The following is a 27990-nucleotide window of genomic DNA, read 5'->3' on the forward strand; positions in this document are numbered from 1 at the left end:
TTTGAAAATCTGGTTTACTTAGTGTGTTTCACGAACCTAATGGAAAGTGCATGTACATACCATTATGTTCCAGAAATGCATTATTGAATGGATGCTGTTGGAGTCTTGATGGTGTATATATCGAGCAGTCTGTCACTGGTTCAGACACCTGTCATGAAGGAGCAGAAGAGCAGAGATCTTCTCGGAGTACGTTGAGATGCATGTTCAAGCAGAAGGGACGTAATACAGGTGAAGGAATATGTATCTTGTTGTGAAAAAACTGCAGGTAACATGTACATAGCACCTGTGCACTTAAACATTCTGAGAAAGTAGGTTAAACCAATGTGATGCAAAGACTAGAACGTTCAGGGAAATTGGTAACTTTAATGTTTAGAGTGTATCTGGTTGTCAACAGAAGGAATGTATGCAGGTAGGTGGTGACTTCTGAATACCGATCCTCTTTATTCATCAGATGAACATAATGCCATGGCGTCTGACGCAAAGTAAATTCCAAGAAATTTGTTAGGCAATCCCGCTTCTTATTCTCTGATTAAAATACGACGGATCCGGATTAACCGAAGAGAAAATAGTGGCCCATGTTGTGACCTTCTGAGATTATATATCTCCTGTTCACAACTGATTTTTCTTATCACTGTGTTTTATGATGAGAGTGGTTAACTATGTTCAACCAACACTATGTAGATATCCTCAAATGATTATCTAACATTATTTTTCGTTGTTGGCGTATGTGATTTGCGTAACATGATGATGTCGCCACTGCAGTAAAGTGTGTATTTTTATACGAGGACTGTTCAGAATGTAAGATCTGATCTATCACAAACAGGAAAACAGTGTGAAAATCCTGTGAAGCTTTCCATATTTGTGTTGAACAGCGTCAACAATACGCCCGTAGACTGCATAACGTCGCTTTTTCAGTTCTGAGATCGCAATTTAGCCCATAAAGATGCGCGGAAAATAGTTTTCTCCGGTCTAGTGTGAATGCCTGTGAGATGTTTCGCCTGATTTCATGCAGCCCACACAACGTAGCTTCATGCACTTCCTTCTTCATGAGAATTCTCTGCGGCACAGTACAGGGGCAATAAGCAAACCTTGCAGAGTGTTAAATTGGCCGGCCACTGTGGCGGAGCGGTTCTAGGCGCTTCAGTCCGGAACCGCGCTGCTGCTACAGTCGCTGGTTCGAATCCTTCCTCGGGCATGGATGTGTGTAATGTCCTTAGGTTAGTTAGGTTTAAGTAGTTTAGGGGACTGATGACCTCAGATATTAAGTCCCATAGTGCTTAGAGCCATTTGAACCATTTTTTTTAATGAGAAGTGTTTGATCACCCGTTATACAGTCTGGACTTGGCTCCCTTGATTTTCATCTCTGTTCAAATGAACCGCTGACTATGACGGCGACATTCGACACCGATGACATGCTGCACATCAACGAAGAGTTGGCAGAAAGCACTGGTTGCTGCCTTCTATGACGAAGCTGGTACAATGTTAGGACGAAAGTCTCAGGCGGAGCAGCGACTACTCAGTGAAGTAGCTGATAAGTGTGGGTAACTGTTGCAAGTAAAACATTTTTGGTTTTGACCGTGGTTATTATTTTGATACTGATCGCACCTTACATTCCGAATAGCCCTGGTATATTTCACATGATACGTCCTGCTTCTTATTATTTTTGTATCTGTATCAATTAAAATGGATGCTAGAGTAACATTATTCGGATTTGTGGATCAACTGCAAACTTTCATACTCAATATGACCAAATTACCATTCTGGTCCTTATCTTCTGTTCCTCAAGCAGCTCACTTACATAATTAGGAAAATGCTGTTTTTTACGTTTGTTGTTTGAAGGAGATCCTCCCCTTTTCGATTTAGCATGAAATATTGATAATTATAGATCTGATATATTGTACTTATTTAGAGAATATGTTGAGCGGCTGGTAGTGCAGCCAAAACAGGTCAAATGTTTTGAAAAGTTTCCCAGCAGAAACAGCTTACACGGTCCACAAATGCTGGGTAGCACCGTATTGCCGCAGAGCTGTTCTTAGACTCCCATTAGAGGAATGCCTGGATTGAGCTGTCCTCAAAGCACTGCCTGCCGCATCCAAGCGGACACCAGGCTGATGGAGCCCAGCCGGCCGCAATGCAATTACCAGCCTCATAATGCGATGTGGCGGGTGCCCGCGCCCAGGCAACGCGCCACACCGCCTTGCTCGGCGGGCTGCCTATATGGCATGGCGCGCGCCCGCAAAATTTGCCGCCAATTTGCGGGCCGACGCCAAGCTTGAACTCATCCGCTCGTTTCCCGCCCGGTGAGGCAATCACGGCTTGCATTTGGTTTTCCTCCATCTGCAAGCAGCGCCTGTCCCAGTCTTAATATTATTCCGCACCAATACCAACATCAGCATTCCAGACTCGTCTCTGTTAATTCTACTGCACGACTCAATTATTGGAGAAGATATACTTAGAGTAGAAAACACACTATTCCTCTATAGCAATAATTCTCCTTTGTTATCTTTTCTCAGTACGTATCGCAGAGTGTTCGTTGTAGTAGAATATATAAATTTGTCGGTTACAGACGATATTTTGCACCTCAGACCATAATATTTCGCACTTCCAGAACTTCGCTGTTTTTTATTTGGCTAATCTTGCCAGACACGCGATACTACAAATTTACGCTTTACAATTTATTGATCATTTTGAGTGAACCTAATGCTATTGGTATAGTTAATACAGAAACGCCAACGTCTTTGCTTCATCGCGTAAGGACTTTCCTTCATACATTGATGATGAAGCTCCAGAAATATCTTACAAAAGGCGTATGTTTAGAAAAATAATCGTTCAGAAGATGTAAAATAAGTCTTTCCTAGCACTTTAATAAAGTATTCCATTCCTCAGCGCTAATACAAAAGTTAAATTTTAATAGCTTCTCTTCTCCCTTGCAGAGCTTTGTACCGAACTTTTCCTGTTGCGAAATGGACGAGGACACACTCTGTGCTGCATCCAGCTACAGTCAGCTGTCATGTTGACATCTCACAAGACCTGATATTTCATCCCATTTCTTTCACGTATACGACAGTATGCCATCTTAGGTAATTTATAACACTTGAATCACTTGATAATGGCACTTTAAAGCTGAAATCATCATTGTGTAAGTGTAAATATAACACTGTAATTGAACAACCGTGTAATGGCGGTACTGACTTTAAATAAATATATTATGACTGTGGCCCCTCATTATGAAAAAAAAAGAAAATAATCCATTAGAGCTTCTGGCGACTAAAAGGCTGATCCAGACTTAAAATATGATCAGAAATCTGAACTGTTTATATGTATCCACGCTACAGACGGTTCGTGGCGTAGTCAGATCGCTGTCTAAGATCACGAAGTCGCGCCAACGTATGCTATGAGGCTTTCAGCGCGGAGGAGTTGGCGTAGTTTGTTTTATTTAGTGATAAGACCCACTATTGTTTAATTTCAATCCATTTTATTTCCTGTTGAAATTGTTTTCGGCTTTTGAATATCTTTGGCCTCTGAAACTAGGTCTACGTCGGTCCCTGTTTCACCTATAACTGAACTTGCAATCGGATTTATCCGAGACCGACTGACCTAATGAATCGCGCAGCTCATTCCACACAAAAACTACTACCCTCGTTCTCGCTTCGCGTGTGTAATGGACCCACGAACTACTAAGTGGAGCCTCTAATTCAGACCTTCCACTTAGCACCAGAAGTCTGTAATCGATCCTGTCAACGATCCTAAACGTAGTGTGAGTCCGCCTTCATCTTGCAAGCAAGAATGCTTGTCCTTACAACTTCAGATAGCCACCAAAAACCTGAGAGAACTTTTTCTACCGAAGCGGCACACATCATTTACCGACATGAACCACCGCGTGCAGTTGGCTACACCCTATTCCCTTCAAACCATACGGCAGCAGCCGTTCCATATCTGGGATGAGTGCACACTGGATTTATTCTTCTGCTTGGTAGCTGTAGCCCTTAGGAGCTCCATCATGTGCCAGGATTCACCTGAAACTACTGCAGTTGGCACTTAAGCTTTTAAGCCAGAGGTAACGCCTGAACCCTGTTTTTAGACAACCGTAGAGACATTTCCAATGGTCCCAGAACGTCTTACACTTGAACCGATCTTGCACAAGGCCAGGTGTGAGGGGTCAGACTTAATGCGAGCAGTAACCGTGTCGACTACAGCAGTGGACAGATGAGGGGAGACATGATAAATGATGGACTTCCCTTGGATACCCACGTCTACAGTGATTCCCAATCGAAACAGTCTCAACCGGCGTGATCAAGGCCAACATCAGCTGGAGCAGTGGGCGAAGGGTCACCAACACAGAAAGCAATCCGAATACACCATTTGTAGTCCCCACAAAATTAAAATCAGTGGAAATTTTCACTACACAAGGACACGAGAAGTTTACGATTATAGTAAAGAAGTCAAACATACAAAAGCAAAATAAGTAACTTTCTTCCTCATAGAAGCTCGTGATACGATTCATAACCGGTCAAAATCTATTCACATGGTGCTGCTCGAAAGCAGGTTGTCGCCCGACTGCAGCGGTGGGCAGACTTTGGAGACCCGTTTACCTGATTTACTTATACAAGCTCGCGGATCACCTCACCACGTGACACGACAGCAGTGCCATTAGTGCATAGAGTCAAAATTATAGCATCAGAGACGTTAATATTTATGGAATAACGCTCTGATATGAATGGCACCCCATTACCGACACGCCACCCCAACAAATCATGCCACAAAACACGCGTGTTTGACAATACATTCCTTTTATGTTCACCACATCTTCAGATGTCTATATTTATTTACGAGTAGTCTATACTGTTTCTGTACTTATGACGTTTGTCAATAGCTGTCTTAAGCCTCAGCTTTCCAGGTCATTTTTTGTCACACTCTGTCCCATGTGCGTTCTGACAAATCCTACAATAAAAAAAAGCAATAAAAATTGTTTTCAGCAGTTTCAGTGAAACAGTTCAGGTTTTCATGTAACCACTTACATTAACACCACAAAAAAAATATTCAAATAAATGTTGAAGTTTGTTTCTTCGAAAAACGGGACTTAAACTAAAAACCCACACAAAATAAACATAATATCACATGATAATGTCACTGCAATGAAAATTCATACATCCTGCATTACCAAATTTTACTATTTGCTATATTTTAATGTTTATTATAAATATAATAATGAAAACATAAAAACCGATATAAAATATTCAATAAATGAAATTTACATAGTTAATTTTCGGGTTTTTAATTTCATTCTCAAAGTTTTTCTTTGCATTCGCTGGAAATTTTTTAAGGGAAATGAAGCTAGATTGGCTTCTTGCAACAATGATAACTATAGGATTTGTTTCCTTATTTGTAAACTCTACATTTGTGAAATTTTCTAAATATGAGTAAAACTGAAAATCAAATTCATATTCATGTGTAGGTTGTCGTATGTGATGCTGGATGGGTTTGCGAGTTTCTTGATACGGGTACGGCGAATATGTCTGCTTGTGTTCTATATATTTCTATCTACAAACTGTGCAGTATAATCAACATAAGGGTATGACCTACATACCTAAAACAGCACACAATTTGGTTGAGAGTAGGCCAATCTGAATTAAAAACTAAGTAGTTCAAAAATGGCTCTGAGCACTATGAGACTTAACTTCTGAGGTCAGAAGTCCCCTAGAACTTAGAAATACTTAAACCTATCTAACCTAAGGACATCATACACATTCATGCCTGAGGCAGGATGCGAACCTGTGACCGTAGCGGTCGCGCGGTTCCAGGCTGTAGCGCCTAGAACCGCTCGGCCACTCCGACCGGCACGTAAGTAATTCATAGAAATGATATTGACCGCGACATAATCACAAATTTATATTACAAATGAAAAACAGCAAAGTAGAACACAATGTATATCGACATAGCCTAACTCGAGAATCATCACCGACTAAGAAAATAAGATATGTATCAGTAGTCTACCTTGATACAATCTCCAACAGATTTAACGTACATTTTAAAGTTACACATATTCAACTAGCCTTTCGAACCAATAACAACATTTGAATAAAATTACGTCCCACCACCACTATAAAATCGAAATATGATAACCCAGGCATATACCGGGTGTTACAAAAAGGTACGACCAAACTTTCAGGAGACATTCCTCACACACAAAGAAAGAAATTATGTTATGTGGACATGTGTCCGGAAACGCTTACTTTCCATGTTACAGCTCATTTTATTACTTCTCTTCAAATCACATTAATCATGGAAAGGAAATACACAGCAACAGAACGTAGCAGAGTGACTTCAAACACTTTGTTACAGGAAATGTTCAAAATGTCCTCCGTTAGCGAGGATACATGCATCCACCCTCCGTCGCATGGAATCCCTGATGCGCTGATGCAGCCCTGGAAAATGGCGTATTGTATAACAGCCGTCCGCAATATGAGCACGAAGAGTCTCTACATTTGGTACCGGGGTTGCGTAGACAAGAGCTTTCAAATGCCCCCATAAATGAAAGTCAAGAGGGTTGAGGTCAGGAGAGCGTGGAGGCCATGGAATTGGTCCTCCTCTGCCAATCCATCGGTCACCGAATCTGTTGTTGAGAAGCGTACGAACACTTCGACTGAAATGTGCAGGAGCTCCATCGTGCATGAACCACATGTTGTGTCGTACTTGTAAAGGCACATGTTCTGGCAAAAAAAAAAAAAAAAAGAAAATGGAACTGAGCACTATGGGACGCATCTGCTGAGGTCATTAGTCCCCTAGAACTGAGAACTAGTTAAACCTAACTAACCGAAGGACATCACAAACATCCATGCCCGAGGCAGGATTCGAACCTGCGACCGTAGCGGTCTTGCGGTTCCAGACTGCAGCGCCTTTAACCGCACGGCCACTTCGGCTGGCCATGTTCTAGCAGCACAGGTAGAGTATCCCGTATGAAATCATGATAACGTGCTCCATTGAGCGTCGGTGGAAGAACATGGGGCCCAATCAAGACATCACCAACAATGCCTGCCCAAACGTTCACAGAAAATCTGTGTTGATGACGTGATTGCACAATCGAGTGCGGATTCTCGTCAGCCCACACATGTTGATTGTGAAAATTTACAATTTGATCATCAGAATCGAGGAAGCACAGTACATACTGACGAAACTAAAATGAGCTCTAACATGGAAATTAAGCGTTTCCGGACACATGTCCACATGACATCTTTTCTTTATTTGTGTGTGAGGAATGTTTCCTAAATGTTTGGCCGTACCTTTTTGTAACACCCTGTATAAAATCACATGTGGCAGCTGTAATAGCTTTTAAATTGAGCAAACAGGAAGAAATTTTAACGTAAGTTATATGAAATGAAATGTGTGGCTATGGCCTCGAACCGGGTAGGCCGGAGAAAGTTTTTTGACGCCACTTCGGCTACTTGCGTGTCGATGGGGATGAGATGATGATAAAGAACACACTAGAGAGAGAGAAATAATCAGTCGAGCTTCTTTCTACACTTGAAAACTCAAAATCACACTGCTGATAAATCGAAAACGCACTACAGAATCTGCACAAAATACCGAAAGGTTTTAATGAACATTCTGCAGGAATTTGTAATTTATATGTACACTAGAAAATATCCACAAAAAATGGACATACAGAATTTAGGTACAAGTCCTACAGTATCTTAATAACTTTATTGAACATTTAAAAAACCAAAATCGATAAATCAGAAGTAACATATGCCACAACCAGACATTATCGTAACAAATTTTAGCTAATAAAATAATATCGCTGTGCTTCTGCACAATATTTGTAAACCTATAGCGTCGTAGGAGCGGAACCGTCAAACTGCTGTCTCGTTGTAATTAACATTTAATTTCCATATCTTGACATGATTTACGATCTTATTCAGGCAGTGACAGGTACAAAACAGTCCAGTAACGCCGCAACACGCACGTCGCATCAATATAGACGTGAGTACAAGACAGCTACTTTAATGTGAATGACCTTTGCATCTCAGCCAATTGTAATTGCAGGTACTTGAAAATGGCGATTAAGCCGAAACGGTTGTAAATAAAGATTACTTATTATAAGCAACTATAAGGTGTATTTAATAATCATATCATTGTCAGTCATATATTACGCTACTGGCCATGAAAAAGAAAAATTGTTGACGATATCGTAGTATGAAATAAAGGGGAATGTTTTGGGTTTTATTTGCTAAAATGTCAAATTGCTGAAGATAATTGGAGGCATCAAATATAATAAGCGTTGTCTTCGATATAATGTCATTCCTACATATACCTATATAAAAGTGACGGCAAGACCAGATCTTCGATTGTGGATAAGACAAGAAACACAGGGCAAATTACATCGAAAAGAAACAGTGAATCAAGAACACTATTTAGCACGTCTAAAATAAGCAACAGTGTAACAACCTGAACTTTATATTGTTACATTGTTTGTAGATAGATATATATGGAACACAAGCAGATATATTCGATGTACCCATAACAAGAAACTCAGAAAACGTTTACACATCCAGCATCACGTACTACAATCTACACATGAATATGAATCTGATTTTCAGTTTTACTCACGCTTAGAAAATTTCAGAGATATAGAATTTACAGATAACGCCGACCGTTGAGGCAAAGCGGTTCTAGGTGCTTCAGTCCGGAACCGCGCTGCTGCTGCAGTAGCAGGTTCGAATCCTGCCTCGGAATTGGATGTGTGTGATGTCCTTAGGTTAATCAGGTTTAAGTAGTCTAGGAGACTAATGATCTCAGGTCCAATAGCGCTCAGAGCCATTTGAACCTTTTTTTTTACAGATAACGAAACAAATCTCCTTACAAAAGGTCTGAAATACAACATAGTCCCAACACTACACACCCTCTATTTTTGGGTCGCAGGTGGAGCCTGTTTTGCATTTTTCCAATCTTTCTACAACAACTTCTGCTCTTGGTTCTGCTACACCGAAAACACAGTGAATGGATGCGTGAAGTTCATAGGCTAAGTGATAGTTGTTGACTCGCCTTTTATCTGTTGCGTCTCTAACGAGTTTGCGAGCTTCTTCAAAAAAGTTAAAGCGTCTCACCTGACTATAATTTTTTTAGAAATTCACCCCACTTATCTCCAACATGCGATTAATAATACCATTGGCGATCTATAGAAGAGGCTCTGACGGCCAGTCGTATTTGTTTCGACTAAATATATTTTTAGCGGAACCTTTAGCTGAAGATTCAGTCTCTACGATTCTATCATCACTATGATAATTTCTTTCTTTGAAGATTTCACAGGTGACCAAACAGAGTCGCCTTCATTTTCGCACTATTCCTGTTCTGAATTTGATCACTTTCAATTTTGTTGTCACTGTCTAATGCAACATCACTTCCTACACTGTCCTTGCCGCGCGGGGTAGCCGCTCGGTCTTGAGCGCCTCTTCACGGTCCGTGTGGCTCACCCCGTCGGATGTTCGCGTCCTACCTCGGGTATGGGAGTGTGTGTACTTCCTAGCTTAAGTACTGTGTAGGCTTAGGGACCGATGACCTCAGCAGTTTGGACCCATAAGACCTTACCACAAATTTCCAAATTATACTGTCCTCAAACCATTTAAGACAGTATCCTCAAACTTAGGGTCTGTAACACGAAGGGGAGATGAAGACTTGGCCACTGAATCCATAACACAAAGTACCACGTGCAATCTCAGACCGCTAGCACGAAACAAGCGGTAATGCTGTAGATTCATTTTACACTAAAGTGACTGCTTACAAAGGAAATCACCGCAGCTTCGGGAAAGAACAACTACCCCACCTCTGAACATAAGTTAACAGAGTAACAATAAACGTTATCAGTCTATGAGACCGCACCTGGGATTTAAGGGTTAAAAATTCCCTTGCCAAATTCTGCAGCGCCTCGCTCTGTCTCCTACGAGTTTGTTCCGCGAGCTGCAATCAAAACCAGTCGCGGGCTCATCCGTGGTCAATAGACTATAAACTTAGTATTGTGCAGGGTCTTTTGGCAATGAAGGGTCTCTAACCAAATAGTTCAATTTAGACTAGAAGAAAAATTGTGGTTGACATCAGTGCTAGATTTTGTAACTGTGATCAGAGCTGTCATGTGTTTCGATCTCTGGAAGTGGAAGCACATCGTCAAGGCAATCGGGCGGCTAACGTACAGAATTATCAGGTCTACGAAACACAGGACTCAGCGCAGATTCAATATTCGGGTAATATATTTATTTTTGCTATTTAAAGTTGTATCCTCATGTCATAGGAGCAAAAGCAGCAGTCATCACTGACATTTTAGGATCCCTCCACATGAATGGCGATCCTAAAAACAAAAATTTCGCAGTATGCTTAAAGCACGCGCGAAATCGTTGCACGAGTAGCGCTAATCACCAACCTTTACTCAAAAGTTCGATAGTTTAAATTTTTTCGGACCAAGTCACAGATTGTGCGCTACTGAGTTTTCGCAGGTTTACCACAGATGTAGCAGAATTGGTCAGAATAATTAATGCAATCGCTTAAGGCCATGAGATTCGTAAGAGCGGACACCACTCAATTTACCACACGTTTCAATTAATGTTAGCCTGAAAAACGTTATTTACAACAAAAATATAAACTTCGAAATCACAAAATTATGATAATACAAAAGTATCAGTACGATCCATACAAATTAGAAAAGTGGATGTACGTATGTGTGTCTATATATATGTATGTGCAATTAGTGAATAAAACGGTTTTGATAACACAGTCATTTATTAGAAATAATACAGTTTTCAGGTTCTAGTAGAACGCCACCTGCCATCTTCAGATAACGTACTGTAAAGACAAAAATTAAAAGTGCTGATCTATATGTGGATGTAAGAAAATATTAAAAAGAATATACCTTAAAATGATGTATCGTCACCCATCCGGTTGACGATGGTAACGCTTGGAAGAGCTATGCTGACTCCAGTCGCAAAACTACTGCTGATGGCTGAACAGATACGGGGTGAATACAGTAAAAGATGGCGCAGACACCATTGTCAGACAATGGGAAACGATTTACATTTGTATGTTAAGATTTGAATGTCAGCTTTTAAAAAATGTACATACATATGGGATTTCAATAAAATATGGATGGCGTATACGTTAAAACCAGTTTTATAAACATTAAATAACAATCCAACTTGACAGGTTAAACTGTAGTTAGTTAGTTAGTTAATAAGTAACGTGTTCCATTGATCAACAGCACAGAAAAACTGTTATGATGTGGAACGTGTCAAATGCACAAGAAATGCGCACAGGAAGCAAGTTTCTTAATATTTCTATTATCTATACGGTTCCCTTAAATGGCACAAAATGCATATACTATATCTCCAGATTTATTTACTCATATTCAAGAATTCATCTACGGTATAGAAGGAGTTGTCAAGGAGGTAAGATTTCAATTTGTTTTTAAAACTATTACTGCTGTCTGTCAGACATTTTATTTCATCTGGTATTTTATCAAAAAGTTTTATAGCGGCATATTTTACCCCTTTCTGTGCCAAAGATAGGTTAAGTAAAGGATAGTGTAGGTCTTTCTTTTTTCTGGTATTGTAATCATGAATGTCACTGTTGATTTTAAAATGGTCCATGTTGTTGAGAAAAAATTTCATTACTGAGTAAATATACTGTGAAGCAGTTGTAAGAATTCCTAACCTTTCAAACAGATGCCTACACTTTATTCTAACTATGTTCTTTTGAGCAGTGAATACCTTTTGCCTAAGTGTTGAGTTGCCCCAGTACGCCGTGTGGAGGCAATAGTCAGCAATACGAAGACGCTGTTTCCGTAGCAAATGCTGTTAAATCGTCAATTACACATTCGTAACAGCATATGAGATAAAAAGTAGATCCATTACGGTTAAATATACCAGTATCCACATTAGTGAAACTGTTTTCTTAAACATATTTCAAAATGATACGCAAAATTAGATGCTTCGTGGTATATGAGCTCCTTCTCATGGCATCTGCTAGAATCCATAAGGACGCCGTCTCTATAGAGACATCGTCGCTGAAATGACTGCCGGCTGTCAAAGATGTTTCCCAATAATTTTACCTACAATTATTTATATATGAATCACCCACATCTCCTCCTAACCCACCGAATCGGTTTCAGCCAAACATTGTACACATTTCAATTATTGTCTCGAAAGAATCACTGTGATGATAAGAACCACCTACCTATCAAAGACGTGGATGTGAAGAAACTGTGTAACCTACAATAAGAGAATATCAATATTTTAGTCATCTTGCATTTGAGAATGAGAGCTCTTAATGAATTGGAACAAACTTTTCACGTTATCTTAAAACCTATAAAAATTTTTCTCGTGAACGACCTCCACGAAACGATGAATGGAATTTTATAGCTTACTACACTTTCGCTGTTCATGCAGTAAAACTACCACATCCAGCAAGCCCGCTCCGCTAGCCGTGAGGTCTAACGCGCTGCTTCCCGAGCGGTAACGCATGCCGGCCCCGCGCACGAATCCGCCCGGCGGATTAGTGTCGAGGTCCCGTGCGCCGGCCGGCCTGTGGATGGTTCCAAGGCCGCTTCCCACGTGCCTCAGCGAATGCGGGCTGGTTCCACTTATTCCGCCTCAGTTACACTATGTCGGCGATTGCTGCGAAAACACAGACTCCACATTCGCGCACACCATAATTACTCTATCACGCAAATATTAGGGTTACACTCGTCTGGAATGAGATGTTCCCGGGGCGGGGAGATAGGGGGGGGGGGGGTCCACTGGGGGCCGAACAGCACAGTAACCCTAGGTTCAGTGTGCTGAGCCACTCCGTCGTTTCTAGGGCCCCAGTTCAATACATAGATACCACATCAAGCACATTATTGCTTCTATACTACTAACTGTATTCGTGAAACATTTTTCTGACAATATTCACACAGGTCATTGAATGTACCATGCAGATTACATCATTGGTCGAAACACAGTCCAGGGGATATGACGTCATAAATCTGAATGCGTGAAAAACTACCGCATCATGCGAGACAATAAGGGCAACACTTTTCGCAGACAGTAGGCACATATACGACTGGATGTAACAGCAAAACTGTGTCATTGTACAGCGTGAAAATGAAATTGCAGGCCTAAATTCACTAGACATATAGCTGAAATAAGTGTACAAGTACACATGAAATACACACATCAAAAAAAGACAAAGTCCCTTTGACGGTTCAGAAATGTCACAAAACCCGCCCAAAGATGTATACAACCATGCATGAGCAGCGCCTATTAGACGCAGTGGTTTCGACAGCCGATCGGTTCCAGTCATTCCACCAGGAAGGAGGTACACATCTCGTAGTGTCTATAGTTCAACCATGCTTAGACGGTCAGTACCGCGGTCCGATCGCGTTGGCTTTGTTACTTTGTGGCAGGAAGGTCTCTAGACAAAGAAAGTGTCCAGACCTCGGAATGACCCAAAGTGATATTGTTCGGACATGGAGGAGATACAGAGAGACAAGAACTGTCGATGAGATGCCTCCCTCAGGCCGTCCAAGAGCACTGGATAATGAAATGAAATGATAGTGTGGGGTTGTTGGCCGGGAGGTCCCATGCGGGGAAGTTCGGCCGCCGTATCGCAAAACCTTTTTAGTTGACGCCACTTCGGCGACTTGCGAGTCAATGATGATGATATGATGATGAAGAACACAAAACACCCAGTCATCAGGAGGCAGAGAAAATCCCTGACCCCCGAGGGAATCGAACCAGGGACCCCGCGCGGGAAGCGAGAACGCTACCGCAAGACTACGAGCTGCGGACACTGCAGTGGATGACCGCTACCTACGGATTATGGCTCGGAGGAACCTTGACAGCAACGCCACCATGTTGAATAATGCCTTTCGTGCAGCCACAGGGCGGGGTGTTACGGCTCAAACTGTGCGCAATAGGCTGCATGATGAACAACTTCACTCCCGACAACCATGGCGAGAACCATCTTTGCAAGCACGACAGCATACAGCGAGGTACAGATGGGGCCCAACAACATGCCGAATTGACCGCTCAGGATTGGCATCACGTTGTCTTCACCTATGTGTGTCGCATTTGCATTCAACCAGACAATCGTCGGAGACGTGTTTGGAGGCAATCCGGTCACGCTGAACGCCTTAGACACACTGTCCAGCGAGCGCTGCAAGGTGGGGGTCCCCTGCTGTTTAGGGTGGCATTATGTGGGGTCATGGAAGGCGCGGTAACGGCTGTACGATAAGTAAATGGCATCCTCAGACCGATAGTAGAAACATATCGGCAGCATATTGGCGAGGCATTCGTTTTTGTGGATGATAATTCGCGCCCCCATCGTGTACATCTCGTGAGTAACTTCCATCAGGATAACGACATCGCTAGACTAGAGATTTCAACATGTTCTCCAGACATGAACCCTATCGGACATGCCTGGGATGGACTGGAAAGGGCTATTTATGGACGACGCGACCCGCCAACCACTCCGAGGGATCTACGCCGAATCGCAGTTGAGGAGTGGGACAATCTGGACCAACAGTGCCTTGATGAACTTGTGGATTCAACCAGACAATGTGGCTTACAGGCATGCATCAATGTAAGAGGACGTGTTACTGGGTGTTAGAGGTACCGATGTGTACAGCAATCTGGACCACCAACTATGAAGGTCTCACTATATGGTGGTACAACATGCTATGTGTGGTTTTCATGAGCAATAAAAAGGACGGAAATGATGTTTATGTTGATCTCTATTCCAATTTTCAGTACATGTTCCGGAACTCTCGGAACCGACTTGTTGCAAAACTTTCTTGATGTATCTATGTTAAATACGTGCTAAGGATCGTGAAGCATTATATGATTTCTCGTTTATGGTGGTGTTCTTATTTTAATTTAAACCGACACTTTTTTCATTCATTTACTCTGTTGTTTCTTCCGTTAATCGGTGAGGATTCTACATCGCTTTTCTTCATGCTGAAAACAGGTTCGAAATTTTGGTTCTCATGTTTCATTTGCATAGGTCACCTTTTTCAAAAAAAACATTAATTTCTTCTAGGTACTTATGGGTGCCATTAACCAAGTCATGTTTGTTATTGAAGTATTAAGGTATTTATTTTATTAATCTGGAATCCACCATTCTTCTTATGTTCAACAAGAGCAGGACGAATTGTTTTGCAATTGCGTGAGAAAGTTACTGAAGATTCGCAAAGAGTTCCTTGTTGCTCCGCGGAATACAATTCCCATTTTGAACAGTTTTTGACGTCAGAATTTTCTGTCTCCTTTTCTTTTTTATTTCCATTCCTCTTTTAATAAAGAAATGAATTCTGATGTTTACAGTGGTTTTCTGTCACATTAAAATGATATAAGACAGCTTTTTGAGATTGATGAGAATAGATTTTTATTAAACTATAGAGGTGAGTGGAGAGCTGATACGCTGACTCGGTGTTTTGGCTCCTGATGTCCTCTGAGTTTTATTTAATGCATTTATTTCTACAGTTTCTGCGAGATATCTGAATCTCATTTCGAATAGTTCCGAAATTTCCCCGACAACCTTTGCTTTAGGTATAATGTTAGTGAGGGATTGGTGGATTAAATTTATCAATTTGTCATGAACATTAAAATGAAGGACTGTCGACGCACATCTGTTCATTACCTTCTTCGTTTTTATCATTTCAGTTAAACGAATGACAATATGTGCAGAGATCTCAGCGTTGTAGTTTTGTCAACGTTAGTTACCGATGTTCAGACGGTTGGTTATCTGACTGTTCAAGCTGTTGGTAACGGGATACAAGGTAATAAAGCAACAAATAAAACTTCGTTCAGCATTGCTGCTTTGGGCAGCTACTTCCCGCCTTAAGTGCACTGATCACAACTAACAGCAGCGTAAGGTTTTAGTGCTGAACTGCCTCTGACACCCTGCCGTGGCATCCAGCAGTGGGATATTACTTAGCAAAATTATTTTCCTTTTTCGTATCGGTAATAGCATGTGCATTTATACCGGTAAATTGCTCTGCGTACCTTTTGTACATTTAGGAATATCGTTTGACAACTCAGTACTCTTCGAAACACAGTTATCAAGAATCAAATGCAGATAGCCAGACGCCAGACAGCACTTATAGGAGTCGAAGGGCTTGGAGTGGAGGAGGAAGTTGAAGGATTGGCATAGGTTTGCATTCTGTATCGAGTGTTCTTCGGTCTGTACATTGAGCAAACAGTAAAGGACACTAAGGGAAAATCAGGGGGGAGAATTAATGCTCAAAGAGAAGTAATAAAAGTTTGGGATTTCCTGATGACGTTGTAATCTGTCAGAGACATAAGAAGTCTTGGAAGCGGAGATGTACGGATTGGTTAGTGTCTGGAAAAGCGATTATAAGACGTATACCAACAAAAGTGAAAGTACGGTAATGGAATTGAATGAAATTAGATCAAATTACGTAGAGGGAATTAGACTGCGAAATAATGCACTAAAAGTAGTGGACAGATTTTGCTATGTTGTCGGCAAACTAACAGAAGATGATCCACGCAAGGAACATATGAGATGGCGACAGCCAATAGAAGGAACAGCGTTTTTTAAAAATTACAAATTTGCTAACATAGAACATTAATTTAGACGTTAAACAACGCTCTCAGAAGGTATATGGCTTCAGTTTTGCTTTATGTGGAAGTGAAACTTGGACGATAAACTGTATGCAAAAGGCGAGAACAGAAGGTTTCGAAATTTTGTTTTAGAGAAGACTTTTGATGATTAGATGCGTAGACCAAGCATCTGATGAAGAACCGCTTGATCTAATTGGGAGAAAGCAGATTTGTAACACGACTAGAAAAAAGAAATCTGTTGATAAGACAGAAACCGAGGTATCAAGGAGTTGTCAGTTGCCATTTTGGGTTGGCGGGGTGGTATGAGTTGGAGATAAAAAAATGTAGCGTGAGACCAAGGTTGCACTAGGGTAAGGAGGTTCACCTGGACGTAGGATGCAGTGATTATGACTATGTGAAGAGACCTTCGCACGGCAGACGATCGGCAGGAGCTGCGTTAAATTCGTGTTTCAGGTTAAAAAAACCACAAGAATAACGACGTTATTACTGTTTCGTAATATGTATGGGAGCAACTGAGCGTAAATATTACTCCGATGCCTGATGCCTATACTGGTTCTGAAATACGCGAATACTATCCCCAGACGTGAAGTGTCGGCGTTTCGACAAAGTACCCGTGACGAATTTTGCACTTGGTTGTTTATTTTCTAGGAAAACATTTGAATATGAATACATAAGCCAAAACTAACTGTGTATTACTCTGAGGAAGTGTTACTAAATACAACCTGAGACTAAAAATGATGCCCTCACTGAACACACTATAGGTGAATCATAGATAACAGTAGAAACGACACAGCAGGTAAATGAACGTCACAATAAAGGAATGGTTCAAATGGCTCTGAGAACTATGGGACTTAACATCTGATGTCATGAGTCCCTTAGACTTAGAACTACTTAAACCTAACCAACCAAAGAACATTACATACATCCATGCCCGAGGCGGGATTCGAATCTGCGACCGTAGTAGTAGCGCAGTTCCGGACTGAAGTGCCTAGAACCGGTCGGCCACAGAGGCCGGGAATAAAGGAATGACAACCAGTTTTTTGAAGAAGTGAGTCCAGGGTTAGGCCTCTCGCAGACAGTGATAGTTTTAGAAGTGGAACCTAAGCCAGACACGAGTGGATGGGTCTACTTCTTCTAGTTGTTCTTCTTCTTCATCTTCTGCCTTTAATTCTATCGACCTCATCTGGTCTCCGACCAATCTTTTAGTTTCCAACGTCCTTCATATGGCTTTCTATTGTATTATCATCTATCGAAACCTTTTTCGTCTACTCTTTCCAGAAGATTTTTCCACAGTTCTTTACGTTATTTTGTGTTGTCTTTCACTGCAAAACTATCCATCTCTCGTCTAATGTTTCTATTACGAATCCTGTCGAACTACTACATTTGACTACTCGTAAAAATTTTATTTCAGCCTCCAACAATCTTTTCACAACACTGGTTTCTCTACCTTACAGTAGAATTGCCATAGTCATCAACTTACAGAATTTCATTCTCGTGTCTCCTCACATATATTTTAATGTGCTGCTTACAGTACGTCATACTGTGGTGTCACCGGCAGACACCACACTTGCTAGGTGGTAGCCCTTAAATCGGCCGCGGTCCATTAGTATACGTCGGACCCGCGTGTCGCCACTGTCAGTGATTGCAGACCGAGCGCCGCCACACGGCAGGTCTAGAGAGACGTACTAGCACTCGCCCCAATTGTACAGCCGACTTTGCTAGCGATGCTACAGTGACAATTACGCTCTCATTTGCCGAGACGATAGTTAGCATAGCCTTCAGCTACGTCATTTGCTACGACCTAGCAAGGCGCCATTACCAGTTTATATTGAGATTATGTATACACAAGAGCGATGTTCTCCAATTGTGGATTAAAGTTAAGTATTCCAAGAACTACGATCTTTTCTTTATAGGATAATTACTTTACCTTGTTCCAGACCTCACGCCAATCTGCGTGAGCTTAAAAGCGTGCATTTCGGCCTCCTCTAGCAACACGGTGTTGGCTCTTCTGCCAACACTTCACATACATTCATATCTCTGTAATTTATTACCTGCATCCTCATCTCTGTTAAAATGTACACACCTTGAACATCAATAAAACTGACAAGCTGCAGGGATTGATTACCGTCTGGAAATCGGGGAACAAAGGTCCTTTGAACATGTGTGATGTGGACGATGTGCGTTCAACGGCAACTTATCGTGCCGGAACACAGTACAGAGCTGTATCACATAACGTCATAACAAATGTTCAGAGTGGCCTTCATGGGATTGCAAGTTACAGGGATAGTCGTGGTCGTCATGCGGAATACACATAATCGTATTTTGACACACTCCATGTAGGCGGGCCATTTGTACTAGGTTTCATCTCAATGTTCTGTAGATCCCTGTCCTTGATATCTGGAGTACGCACAGTCCGCCGCTTAGCTGCACGTTCATCTGTCTTAAAGGACCTTTATGACACAAAAGCCCATAAAGGGCTTGAAATGTGTGTCACGTGGTTCATGTCTGTGAGGGTACTTGTTTGGTATAGTCGCACTACCTCTCGACCATCTCCATCTGCCTGGCCGTACACAAACACCATCTTTTATTCGTATTAACCCTGTACAGCTCTTGAGGACTCGGGAATTGTAACTCATCACCGTTCACCATCAAATAAGATATTTCTTTTGGTCACTTACCAGACTCTTTTAGGTATGTCGTTGAACGTCTGACATTGGCTACCGACATTACGCATTTTATTTGCGTGCTGTTTGCGTTTTGTCTGTGTATCACGATCAGAACTGCAAGACCGGTTTCACTGCCAACAAGAAGCGCCCTTGGTAGCGAAAGTGCGAAGGTCAGCTATTCGGCAGGTCGCCACTCGCCATGGTCTTCGGTGTACTCCGTCGTCTTTCCTGCGGGCATTATCGTAAAAATAGTGAAACTCCATGCTGATATTTGCTGTCCAGCTTAGCTGTGCTTGCAAAGAGCGTATGCCACATACACATTAACTATGGAGTAATGGGACAGCATTCAAAATATTACATTTATATTATTCCAGATTGAACGTTGTTGAGAAACAAGTGAAGATATCTCCCGGCCGCCACAAGTTTTTAGGCACACTGTCTTCACCACTGTATATTTGGACTAAAAACCATACTTTCAAGACAAATGATTCATCCCCAATATCTGAGTATTATCGAAAAAATAGTGAAACTCCATGCTGATAGTTGCTGTCCAGCTTAGCAGTGCTTGCAAAGATCGTATGCCACATACACACTAACTATGGAGTAATGAGACAGCATTCAAAACATTACTTTTATATTATTCCAGATTGAACGTTGTTGAGAAACAAGTGTAGATATGTCCCAGCCGCCACAAGTTTTTAGGCACACTGTCTTCACCACTGTATATTTGGACTATAAACCATACTTTCAAGACAAATGATTCACCCCCAATATCTGACCGCTACGGTCGCCGGTTCGAATCCTGCCTCGGGCATGGATGTGTGTGATGTCTTTAGGTTGGTTTAAGTAGTTCTAAGTTCTAGGGGACTTATGACCACAGCAGTTGAGTCCCATAGTGCTCACAGCCATTTGGAATTAAGGAAAAGCGGAAGAAAGGCACCGTATCGAGTCAGAGAAGTGTTCAAAAGGAACATGAAAGGGCAGATATAGCAGTAACATGCATTCAGTATCAACTAATCATCGAGCACTGAAGCCGAGGCAATGACCCGTAGCAATGAAGGACAGCACCTGCCAGTGATGGAGCAGTAGAGCTTCCTCTACGAGAGGACAACAAGCATTCGGCGATGGAGACGCTATTGACAGACAAGTTGCAAGTGAACTGCGAGTGTCAGATGTATTCTTCATGGTCAGTAGACTTTGTCTGAAGCAGTAATTTTGTCGCTAGCAGTTAGTGCTCAGTATTAATTTGTGGCAATTCATTTAATAGGAGACAGAATGAGTGGCAGTAACAGTACTTGTCTGTGAGTTAGACATCCAAGTTACTGCATCTAATAGTGATTAAAAGAAGACGCTAGGTGGCTCTTGTACCTTTGTAGGGCGATGCCCATATATAATGAGAGGTAATAATAGTGAAAAGGGCTGCAGCTGATGAATATGTGTTACTGGTTTGTTAGTCACACGTGTCATACATAAATAAATGTATTTAATGGGAAAACTTGTTTACAGGTAATTAAGAGTTCATGCCATCTTCCGACCTCAATACACCATCATCGTTGTCAGATACCCTTCTCTGCTCCCACAACCAACCACAAGCATCCAAGGACGCTCTTCTCCTTCTCGACTCAGCTGTAAATCTTAATTAGGGGAATACTTCTCTCACAACGTAATTGCTGTCGTTAGCATCCTGCCTGTACCACACCGGACATACCAACTCTATATTGATTGCTTGCGCCTGTCATATTTAATAAAATTTTTCCGGGGTATTATGCCGTAGTCAAATGGATGTCACAGTAAATCTCAACATTTCGTCCCCATCTGCGGAGGACATTTTCAAGGGGAATCGTAGCATCCTTGAGTGCCCGATTCACATCCTGGCTCGCTACTCATTGCAGCTAAATTCCATTGATAGATGCTTCTGCGCAGTGACGTGACGTCACATGTTTTGAATACAAGAGCGCAACTGTCTGTTGTCGACTGTCATCATCCGCTGCTGCTGTCACCCCATGGTCGACGACTGGTGAACATCTTCTTCAGCAATGGCACCCAGAATTCATTCCGTTTCACGCCCTCCTCCTTCCTGTTGAAATTCCTGGGGTGTTTTATAATCTCTATGGTCTCTTTGTGTTGCCTTTCATGGTATCCTCTTTTGGCTGCCAGTACTGACATAGGAAATACGACGGTTGTTGTGAATGTAAGCGACTGTCACAGTAAGATTAACTATTTGTCTCTTACGTGGTTGATAAAAAAGTAACCTGTCGAACAGAGTGTTCAGAAAAGTCTGTTCAATTCAGTTGGACGACCACCAAAATTTATAGGTTACGAAGGTTGAAAGGTGGCTACACTGAGCCACAGCGCTAGAGATTGCGCCAAAGAGTATTATTCAGCCGCCTCCACTGGCAGTTCTTATCGAGAAGTCGTGGTGGAGAGTGCTTGTTGAGATGTAGCAGTGGTGAGTCGTTGTTGAGAAGTTCCCATGGAGAGTGCTTGTTCAGAACTTGTAGTATTGTTTTGATGGGCTAGACACCAGATGTTGTTGGATTAGGGATGCTGTAATGTGCTTTTCGTCAATATATATGAAGGTAAAAAAATTCCTTTTTTTCATTATTTCAATGTCTTACACAATAATGCCTCTTAATCACAGGTTCAGTCAACAAAGCATCTGGCTCGTGTTCTTGTATTAGACTGTATTTCTGGTTTCCATGTGCAATTATAGAATTTCTGGTTTTTTTAATTACTTCAGCATAAATGGTGTTTAAAATATCTCGTCTTATTGAGGAAGAACCGTGCCAGATGTGTACGTTGAATCACACTTCCGCACACAGAACAGCGACACTTGTGCCTTGTTGTTTCGTAGCTTTCTAAGTTTCTGGGGACTTAATTAATTAATTGTGTTAACGGAAGTTTTTTTTCGTTCTTTGTTGTTATTCTATGCAGTCAGATTGTGTACTAATACCAGTCAGGGCCAACCGGTTACGAGACTGCGTAATCGGACAGTCAGCTACTAAAATTAAAAAGTATTTGCATTCTAAAATTATAATTAAGCCCCCATGCAAGGTGCACAAAGAACTAGCTTCTATCAGACCTATACTGAGTGCCATTGGTTCGCCCACCTATTGGATTACCAAGTTCTATAGAATATTACTACGACCGTATGTAGCGCGATCATATTCGTATACCAAGAAATCGGCACATTTTATTAGTAAATTAAAGGGAGTAGCGGTTCAGGGGGGGACGTCTTAGTTTTGATTTGGTTTCGCTAATTACTATGATTGCGCTCCATCAGGTGTTGTAACGTAAGCCCCCTCCGGTAGCTGAGTGGTCAGCGCGACACAATGTCGATCCTAAGGGTCCGGGTACGATTCCCGGCTGGGTCGGAGATTTTCTCCGCTCAGGGACTGGTTGTTGTGTTGTCCCAATCATCATCATTTCATCGCCATAGACGCGCAAGTCGCCGAAGTGGTATCAAATTGAAAGACTTGCATCCTGCCGACGGGAGGCCCTAGTCACATGACATTTTCATTATGGTGTTGTAACAACTGAACCGGATTCTTCCTCCCGATATTGCTGAACAGCTTAGGTATGTCCCACAACGACGCATTTCAACTTGAATGAAGAGTTCTGTCAACATAGGGACGGCAGTGCTATGTGAAGCCCGTTAAGCTCAGTTATAGCGAATTTCTCCATCGAGAAATTCGAGAAGCACACATTGTAAACTGCTAAAAAGAAACCGAGTATGTGTTTGCGGTACATGGATGATACGTGTGTTTTGTGGAGGAATGGCAGAGAGGAGCTACGAGGGTTTCCCAGAAAGTAATTCACCGCATTTTTTTTTTTTTTTTTTTTTGAACAATTGCTTAGTGACCACAATGAGAATTACACGCACGAAAGAATGTTGTTTCACCTACACGCCCTATTTTTCCAAGTAATCTCCATCCCGTTCTATGGAGTTCCCGCCGGCCGGTGTGGCCGTGCGGTTCTAGGGGCTGCAGTTTGGAACCGCGTGACCGCTACGGTCGCAGGTTCGAATCCTGCCTCGGGCATGGATGTGTATGATAGGTTAGTTGGGTTTAAGTAGTTCTAAGTTCTAGAGGACTGATGACCTAAGATGTTAAGTCCCATAGTGCTGAGAGCCATTTGAACCATTTTTATGGCCTTCCTCCAGGGCGAATCAAGGGCGTGTATGCCCTGTCTGTACCAGTCCTTGTCCTGGTGGCAGAGTCAGCTCTTCACCGTGTGAATCACCTCCTCTGGTGTCTGTCCTCGCGAATGACATCAACTTCCTACAACATGTCAGACGTGACAGCCGTGGATGGTCACCCCGACCGCTGCAAATCGCGGAGCTCCGCCGAACCACCTTCTGATGACCTCACCCTCCGTGCCCGGCGACTAACTGTACTTCGGTCGATGGCAGATGCTCCATAGACTTTGCACAAGCGTTTGTAAATATTCCTCACAGTTTTTTTCCCTGCAGTGAGAAAATCAATGAAGGCACATTGCTTGTAACGTACATCACCTGCAGACGCCATTTTGAAACTGTCCTGCAGGTACGCTATTCGTCAGAAGTGACGGAAACTGGGCGCACTCATTCAGGAGACTTCAAATAATACAGACGTAACGTTTCGCATCCGTATCATTCCTTTGGGATGGGGAAAAAAATGTGGTGCGTTACTTTCTGGGAAAACTGCGTAGGTCGTTTTCACAAACATCTTAACAGGCTGAATCCGAAAGCTCTTTTTATCATGAAGGTGTAAGAGGCAAGCGGAAGATTAAATTTTCTTAATTTGCTAGTTTTCAAGAAAGAAGATATTTGTTTCGACCACACCTTTTATCGTAAACCCACGCACACATACCGTTACCTACTTCAGGATTCGAACCACCACCCACAAAAGCAACGAATCTGAGAAACGTTGGCGAATAGAGCAAGGAACATCTGCGAATCGGAGCCACTCGACGCAGAATTAAAACCACTGCGTTGCTGAAGAACGATTGTTCGTAAGGTAAAGAAAAAGAAAAAAGAAAAAAAAGAAGAAACGGTAAGACCACAGCGTGGAAATCACAGCTATACATAAGCGCCTGTGAAATCGAACCTTCTAATGTCTTTCATTAAGGACGTTACTGACCGCGTAGGAAAAAATCTTGAAAAAAAAAAGGGAACATCGAGTTGGCGCTAACCAACAAACTTATCCGGATAATACAAGATCACCTAAAATTGTCCAAGGGTTCTCGCAAACCGCAGGAAAAAGAAGGATTTACAGGACTCTGTGTAGATGTGGGATGGTGTAAGCGGATGCAATAAAAACAACGGTCACAAAACGACTAGAAAAGCGTAAGGACAATTGCAGAAGATGGGAGATTCACAGATGAGCTGATGTTGAACATGGTTTGCAGTCAGGAGACCACCACATTCCTTTTGATAGCACTCAGGTACTGGAATCAAGAAGCATATATCGAAAGGCTATACACGGAGAATGGCTTATATAAGTGATATGAGAGACTTGAAATATCCAAAACAATGTTTGATATGATTGGGTATTTTCATCGGAATGCCATTATTTCCATTTTATTAGAAGAGATTTTAATGTTTTATTCCTTATATATTTCGTTCAGCGGGTACACTGATCTTTGGAGGTCATCTTCATGCTTTTTAATAATAACGATATCATCTGTAAAGAAATATACGTTCAGATATTCTTCATTTCATATCTGAGTACCGTTGTTTACATCATATTTCAATTTACGAAGAATGACTTCAGTGTAAATATTAAAAAGGGTACATTATAAAACTTCCTGGTAGATTAAATCTGTGTGCCGGACCGAGACTCGAACTCGGGACCTTTGCCTTTCGTGGGCAAGTGCTCTGCCAAATGAGCTACCAAAGCACGACTCACACCCCGTCCTCACAGCCTTAATTCCGCCAATACCTCGTCACCTACCTTCCAAACTTCACAAAAGCTCTCCCGCGAACCTTGCAGAACAAGTTTGGAAGGTAGGAGACGGGGAGCTGGTGGAATTAAGGCTGTGAGGACGGGGCGTGGGTCGTGCTTGGGTAGCTCAGTTGGTAGAGCACTTGCCCGCGAATTTCATCATCCAGTATTTGAGAATGGGAGCAGTTAGCTACTTGCAGGAAACTTTACACATAATTTCAAAATTTATTAAATGTTTGTTCCCTGACAACCCCCACAAAATGATGAAAGGAAGGCAGTTTATTGCGTACTATATTTTCACATCTTATGCAGTGAAACTCTGCGTGAGGCCTGACAGTTTAATTTATTACTTCTTTATACTAACTCATTTTCCAGGCAGTATTCAGATACACCAATAAATGTACCTGCAAAATTATATCACTGTACGACACATAAATCAGCGGTATGACGTCATAGAAATTGAGCTGCGTGGAAAAGAAACTGCAGGGTGAAATTCGCAAGAGATACAGGTGAACTATTTGTTCAACTGTGTGTTAAATACGTTATACGTATATGTGTAAGACATATGTTCGATGTGAGGTCATGGGTGAAGACATGGGTGAAAATCTCCTCCTTACCCTGACTTTGTACACATACTACTTACTGTGTGAGAAGAAGTACTGTGGAGGTAAGAATGAACAGTCTCCTAATGAGGTAGAGAAGTGATAGGGAGAAATGGACAGAAAAGAAAGGGCAGAAGCTGAATAGAGGCAGGGGAGAAAAGGAGATGGACAGAGATCACAAGAGAAGGAGGTGGAAAGAGAGAGGAGGAGACGAACAAAGAGAGGGGAGGAGGCTATGGTTGTAGAGGGGGTGAGAGGGAGATAGAGATGAAGGAGGAGGAAGGAGCAGATGAATAGAGGGGGAAGAGCAAAGAAGCAGACAGAGTGAGAAGAAGATGGATACGGATGGTGAGGGGAGGAAGAGGTGGACAGCGAGAGAGGGAATAAGGACGTGGGCTAATAGAAGATTGCAATAAATACATACCTGGACAACGTCAAGCAGTCATCTTGTTATCTATATGGTGTCAATGGTTAAAGTTCCAATTTCAGTACGCTGTAGAAAGAAACCACTGCTCAGAACGACGTCCAGTTTCAACGGAATGTTACTGTCCCTGGGGAAAACGTCATGGAACCAAAAATATTTAACGAGAATTTTAGCAATAGACGGCGCTCTATGAGTCTTAACGTAAATGTGGACGCCTACAAAAGACAAATGAATTGCAATACAACGGCTATGGTTTGAGTTGAACATTACACCATCCATATGTTCAATGTGCACGACTGCACAAGTTCGGCAATCAACAATTATGGCACTGTTAGTTAGGTAAGCCCATGCACCACGGCAGAGTCGTACCACACAGGATGGCAAAAATCGGTTTTCAACAGGCCTGAGGCGAAAAAGTACATCGGATTGTCTTGGGGGTCACGTTCAGAATGCATTACGCAACGCGTGCCTTTACTTCAGCTACTTTCTTTAAAGGAGCTCTGAAGGCGACACTTTTCAGTAGCGCGGATTAAAATCAGGTTGTCTGCACGACAAGGCTGTAGGGAAAGGTCGGCCGATAACTGTAGGATTTCGGAAATGCCACTGCAGCAACCGCTACGTAGGATGTGTAATTTGCAGAGGAGCGCTATCGACCACAAAAATGATCCTACCCACATATCAGCACTGTTGAAGGGTTGAAATAAAAATGGTGCGCAAAAGACTCTCACAGCGTTTACCAGTGACGGTACATATAGCAGTATCCACAGGATACATCTCTTCGAAAAAACACGGGCCTACGATAAGCGATGCCGTTAAACCGGACCACACAGTCACCTTTGCAGAACGAAGTGGCACCGGTTGATGAGCGTGAGGATTTTCGTTGCCCGTATTCTGCAATTCTGCGTATTGACATGTCCTTGTATAGGGAAAAGGGCTTCGTCCGTCCACGGAATTTTCTACGTTTATTCATTGTCCTCATCCAAGCGAATAAGAAATTACAGAGCGAACGTTTGTCTCTCTGGCACGTCTGCAGGTAGCCACTACTGGACGCGGCTGATTTTGTGTGAATAATAGTGCTAGATGTTTCGAAGGTTTTATGCGCATGTAGGCATGTCCAACAATCGGGGAATTCCCCGTGCACTGCCTGTCTGCACACCACCAGCCTATCCCCCCGGCAGACTGCAGATCAAGTGCTTTCCTCTCTGGCCCTCAAAAGAACCTGTCTTTTCGACTGACACAGTCATTTTTTCCAGACGCTTATCAGACATCGGAAGAACGCCTTTTCTTTCATGCTCTTGAGTGTCGGCAACTTACGCATGGCTACTAGCGCACAGTCACCGTTCTTGTAAAAGAGCTTTACCAGCAACGCGCGATCCTGAATGGAGGCAGCCTTTTTGGCGTTTCGGACGCAAACTGAGGAGTAGTAGTCTACTGCCCGTCTGTTAGTGTGCATGTTCCAACATTTACAGGGCCATATATTGGTATGATTTTCGTTAATTTTTTTTCCTGATGTTTCCCCTACATCAATAATATTCTGTTCAAATTCATCGACATTCTGAGCAGTGGTTGTCTTTCTACAGCGTTTTGGACCTGGGACTGTAATTATGGACACCCTGGATATAATTTGTCATTAGTATAGCTTGAAAATACGCGATACCCAATTTGAATCATAAGACACATCGTCATTCCGACGTAGGGTGTATCACGCCATGGGTCGTCACTCTCCACTGTCACTAGAATAAAAGCAGCATCCTCAGTTGAAAAAGGAGGACG

The sequence above is a fragment of the Schistocerca piceifrons genome, chromosome 3, assembly GCF_021461385.2.
Source record: "Schistocerca piceifrons isolate TAMUIC-IGC-003096 chromosome 3, iqSchPice1.1, whole genome shotgun sequence".
Classification (NCBI taxonomy): Eukaryota; Metazoa; Arthropoda; class Insecta; order Orthoptera; family Acrididae; genus Schistocerca; species Schistocerca piceifrons.